Below are 6127 nucleotides of genomic sequence, written 5' to 3' on the forward strand. Positions count from 1 at the left end.
AACAGCATGTAAGGACCTGAGCTATTAGTTGTACTTTTCCATTAACTAGCTATGTGACCTAGGTTAAGTGACTTGACCTTCCTAGACCTCGGTTTTTCTCTAGAAGTTCTGATTCTGTCTATTTTCCAGAGTCAATAAGTACTCTTGGAACACAGGAAGTGCCTTATTCATCTTTGTACCTCACACAGCACTAACATACTTTTCTCATACACAATAAGCATTTAACAAATGTTCAATCCTTCCAGGTATTTAGATGTCTGAGAAACCCAGGAGCAATTTACTTGATTAAATCACTGTGAGAATTATAAAAGAAACATATGTTTGGAAACTGATTTCACTCTCTACTTACAAACTGTGTAATACCAAATACAAATTAAGAGGCTTAATATTCCTTTTTGAAAACTAAGGGAAGAAACTCCTCCTCTCCCCACTTCACCTCATCCCTTTCTTTCAGAATTTCTTTCTCTCTCCTTTTCAAATATACGTAAATTTTTTAAAAGGATTTATTTATTTATTTATTTGAGGGAGAGAGAGAGAACGTGTGAGCTGGGGGGAGAGGGGCAGAGGGAGAGAGAGAATCTCAAGCACACTCCATGCTGAGCGTGGAGCCCAATGCAGGGCTCCATCTCATAACCCTGAGATCATGACTTGAGCCAAAATCAAGAGTCAGACACCTAACCAACTGAGCCACCCAGCTGCCCTTCAAATGTATGTAAACGTTTTAAAAATAAGCCTCTTGCCAGTTCTACAACTCAGGAATTTTTCTTCAAGGACCTTGTAGCCATCTCTTTGCAATGAAATCATCATCAAGGAAGATAATGCCTGGTTGCCCGATTTCCAGGGAGGAGATGGGCATAACTTGTACCTGACTTTAAATTGCAAAACCTACCTGATGTAATGGATTATGTCCATTTGACTATTGTTAAATTAATTAAACAAGCAGGCCATTAGACTGAGGTAGCTCTAATGCTGTGGTAACCTTCTTAAGCAAATCAAAATCTAAGTCTGTAAATGCCTGAAGATTAGGAAATCAAAACACTAAATACAATCGCAAACAGCCAACTCAGCTTTGAGCTATAGCAAATTAAATAATTTCCTGTCTTTGCATCTGTGCTTTCTCTGTATAGGTCTTTCTCCTTGCTCCTTTCACAGAGCATTCCCAACTACTACTGGTTTAACACTGCCCAATTTGGATTGATTTTTGCTCAAATAAACTCTTACAATTTTTAATATACCTCAGTTTATCTTTTAACACTATATGAAAGAGTGAGATTTCTTTCTGTCTTTGCAATCTCTTTAGGGGATTGTCTGTGATATGCATCACATTCTGGTTTAATGCTAACTCAGTAATAATAAATTGTTTTCTTTCTCTCCCTTCATGGAGAGATTTTCTGGTTTGGAGGAGATTTTGTTTTTAATTGTTTTCCCCAATAACTGTGATTTCATATATAAAACAAAGCAGTAAAAAGAACCAAAGCACATTGAAAATTATAAGAAACTAAGTCACTCTCATCATTATTTTAAGTAATGAATTCCTTACTAAATTATCAGTTCCTTTCATAAATATTGACTACCCCTTATTTGCAGTTCTCTTATTCAATACATACTATAGACCTTTCTGTTATTCATACTTAATAGTAAATACCCACAAGAGACAAAAAAAAAAAAACTCTTTCTCAAGATTTTCTAGTTCCAACTGTTCCTAATTCTCATACTCAATGTAAAGATGATGGACAGGGGCCCAGACCTTAAAGGATTCTCAGTCTTATGGTAAAGACAGACATCTAAGGGGTAGTGTCACAAATGGCTCTAACAGAGAAATAGGGAAAGGGTGCTGTGAGTACAAATAGGGAAGCTGCCAATTCAAGCTGGAAGATAGGAAACACTTATGGAGAACATGAGTTGTGAGCTCAGGCTTGAAATTGTTATAATAGATTTTATTACAGGTTTAGGGAAAATTCAAAGGAATGACACATTAAATGCTATTACTCTAGTAAGCTTTTCACGGGGACCCTTGTTGCTAGCCCTACTGCCCTATCTTTCAATCACCCTCCTCTCTGCCCGGCTTGGAGAAAGGCCCCTCATCAGGTGAAAATGTCTCTTCCAGGAAAACTCCATTCCTTTCGCACAGAAGTTGGCCTCACTCATGATCTGTTCTGTTTCCAAAATATCTGGGAGAGGGGCACTTGGGTGGCTCAGTCGGTTAAGCATCTGCCTTCTGCTCAGGTCATGATCCCGGGGTCCTGTGATCAGGTCCGGCATCAGGCTCCCTGCTCAGTGGAGTCTGCTTCTCCCTCTCCCTCTCCCCCTGCTTGTGCTCTTACTCTGTCAAATAACTAAATAAAATTATTTTTTAAAATATCCCTTCAAGAATAGCATGGAGGTCATTAGGAGAAGGAAGGGAAAAATGAAGTGGGGGAAATCGGAGGGAGAGATGAACCAGGAGAGACTATGGACTCTGAGAAACAAACTGGGTTTTAGAGGGGAGGGGGGTGGGGGGATGGGTTAGCCCAGTGATGGGTGTTAAGGAGGACATGTACTGAATGGAGCACCGGGTGTTATATGAAAACGATCATGGAACACTACATCAAAAACTAATGATGTATTGTGTGGTGACTAACATAACATAATAAAATAAAATAAAAAAAATAGTCCTTCAAAATACCTGGGAGAATTTCCAAGACATATTAACCACCATGAATTTCTCAGAGCCCAACTTCTTTAATCAAAACCCTCCTTTACTATAGTTAAAAACAAGATAACAGGCCCAAAATGGAGCCACTTATGCTAAGCCCCACTTCACTAAACTGAGACTTAGTTACAGTTTGGCTTGCCCGGAAATGGCATCTTAAACCAGTCAATCAGGAATTGCCAGATCAGCACTAGGTAGGTAATCTGACTGAAAGACCCCTGCCAATCCCTGGAAGAAAGTAACTTTGCAATAACCAGTTTGATTTTCTTGACAGTATAACTTCCTTGTTCCTATTCTCTTTTGCCTATGAAAAATTTTCATTTTGTACAGCTCCTTGGAGTTCTTTTTCATTTTCTAGATGAAAATGATGCTACCTGATTCAAATAGATTCTTGCTAAAAAAAAAAAGATTTTTCCTTAAATAAACCCTTAAAAATTTTAATATGCCTCAGTTTCTCTTTTAACATTATCAATGGGACCATTGATTAATTTTACCTGGTCTTGAACTTCATGTAAATTAAATCACATAGTATGTATTACCTGTGTCTGGCTTATAACACTATTTTTTTCTTTCTTTTATTGATGAACATTTAGGTTGCTACCAGTCACAGCTGTTATGAAAAAAACCTTGTGAATATTATGATACATGCTTCTTGATGTACAAAAACACACATATACCTAAAAGTATATAATTAAGAGTAGAACTGCAAGGTCATAGGCTGGGTATTATTATTTTATTTTATTTTATTTTATTTTATTTTATTTTATTTTATTTTATTTTATTTTCAGGCTGGGCATTTTAAACACATGCTATGGTGGATAATGTCAAGGAGTTTTCCAAAATGGTTGTAACAATTCACACTATCACTAGAAAAGTGTGAAAGTTTCAGTTATTCTATTTCTTTGCTGATACTTGTTATTCTCAGACTTTTAATTTTAGCCAGACTTGTTGATTTGTGGAAGTATCTCATTGTTTGAATTTGCATTTCCCTGATGAGCAAGAATGTTAGTATGTTTCCAACTACTTAGTAGTAATATGGATGTACTTTCTGTGTAGTTTTTTTGCCCATTAAAAAAATTGGGTTGTCTTTTTGTTACTGATTTGTGGGTATGAGTGTGGCTTGTTTTTGTTGTTGTGTTTTGTTTTCTATTCTGGATTTAACTCTTTGTCAGATATACATATTATAATTATTTTTAAAAGATTTTATTTATTTACTTGTCAGAGAGAGAGAGAGCACAAGCAGGGGGAACGGCAGGCAGAGGGAGAAGCAGGCTCCCTGAGCAATGAGCCCGATGCAGGACTTGATCCCAGGACCCTGGGATCTGAGCTCATGGCGGACGCTCAACCAACTGAGCCACCCAGGCGTCCCCAGAGATATGTATTATAAATATCTTTCCCTGGTTGATAGTGAAGGAGTCTAGGACGTTCCACCTCAAAATGTAATGCTTTGGTATATTGATTATTTTGAGTGGTAGGCACTCAAAACAGCAAATGCAGGGAAAGACTTTCTCTGAGCTCCCTTCATCTAAAGATAGATCCTCCAAAAGGAACTCGATTGTCATAAATCCATTATTTTTGTCTGTGTATTCACCATAGTCTACTTTCCCTTCCACATAAGTTTGGGACCGCTTTTTCATGTACTGATATGCCACATCTCTGAGGTGTGATCAGAATACTGGTATTCTGTGCCATGGTGTCCTTTGACTCACATCACCCATTCAGTATGTTTCACTTTCCCCTGATCGCCACATCTCATTTGTTGCTAGAGAAGTATTGTGATTGGGTTTTTCCCTTCCACCTGGAAAAGACAATCCCTTATCCACTGAATTGCTGTGGCACCTTTGTCATAAATCAAATAACCCTATATGTATGGTTCTGTTCCTAGACTCTCCATTCTGTTCCATTACGCTGTCTGTCCTTGTAGTAAAACCACATAGTCAGAATTACTGTAGCTGTACAGTGAGTCTTGAAATCTGGTTGTAGTAGTCAGGGTTCTCCAGAGAAACAGAATCAATAGGAGATGTTTGTATAAACAATATTTCCCATCATACCCTATTATATATTTTATATATATATATATAGAATTGAGTCATGAAATTACGGCATCTAGGAAGTCCCATGACCTGCCATCTGCAGACTGGAGACCCAGGAAAGCTAATGGTGTAGTTCTAGTCCAAATCCAAAACCTGCAACCCAGGAGCACTAATGGTATAAGTTCTAGTCCTAGAGGAGGAGAAAATCAATGTTCCAGATCTAAATCAGGCAGGGAGAGTAAATTCTCCCTTCCTCTACCTAGTTGTTCTATTCAGACCCTCAATTGCTTGGATGATACCCACACCGGTGAGGGCAATCTACTTTATTCAGTCTACCATTTCCTGCAGAAACACCCTCACAGACATACCCAGAAATAATATGTAACCAAGTATACAGGCATCCGTGACCTAGGCAAGTTGACAGGTAAAACTAACCATCTCACTGTCCACTGGTAGTCCTCCAACTTTGTTCTCCGAGAATGTCTTGGTTATTCTAGTTTAACAAGGTCATCCTTACATTATTGTCTAGTTTCAATTCTCTTTTCTGTGCCTTTAGTTTCTACGTCATGTACTGCCATTCTCTTCAAATAAAACAGCCATATGACAGCTCTTTTATAAAGCTTTATAAATAAACCAAAGAAGCTTTAAAATTATACCTTTTCTGGGACGCCTGGGTAGCTGAGTTGGTTAAGCACCCGACTCTTGATTTCGGCTCAGGTCATGATCTCACAGTCGTGAGATTGAGCCATGCGTTGGGCTCCATGCTCAGCAGGGTCTCTACTTGAGATTCTCTCTCTCCCTCTCCCTTTGCCCCCACCCCCTGCTTGCACACACTTTCTCTTGCTCTCTCTCTCTCTCTCTCTCTCTCAAAATAAATAAATAAATAAATATTTTTAAAAGTTCCACCTTTTCTTTAACTGGGTAAAATCAAATTCCTCTGCTGAGGGCCCTCTTTGGTCTACCAGGTAAAGCCAAACAATCATTCCTCAATAGAGATACAAGCCCCCGAGGTCATGGGGTTATTTTGCTTCCCTACAAATTTTTATAACATAAATCTTTGCTTTAAAATCCTTAACTGGCTCCGTTTTGCCTTTCAGGACAGATCCAAATTCCTTAACTGTGGTTTAAACAAGTCTCTGCTTCCCCTAGAGCAGGGAAAGGCAAACTCTTTCAATAAAGGGCCAGATGGTAAATATTTTAGGTGTTGCAGGCTGTGCGGTCTTTGTTGCAACTATTCAACTCTGCTACTATAGTGTGAAAGCAGCCACAGATAATAAAGAAACGAATGTGGCTGTGTTTCAATAAAGCTTTCTTTATAGAGACTGAAATTCGAATTTCTTATTTTTTACCTGTCACAAAATATTATCCTTCCTTTGATTGTTTTCCCAACCATTTAAAAATG

The sequence above is a fragment of the Callorhinus ursinus genome, unplaced genomic scaffold (genome assembly GCF_003265705.2).
Source record: "Callorhinus ursinus isolate GAN/ISIS: 27379988/994484 unplaced genomic scaffold, GSC_fseal_2.0 scaffold6, whole genome shotgun sequence".
Classification (NCBI taxonomy): Eukaryota; Metazoa; Chordata; class Mammalia; order Carnivora; family Otariidae; genus Callorhinus; species Callorhinus ursinus.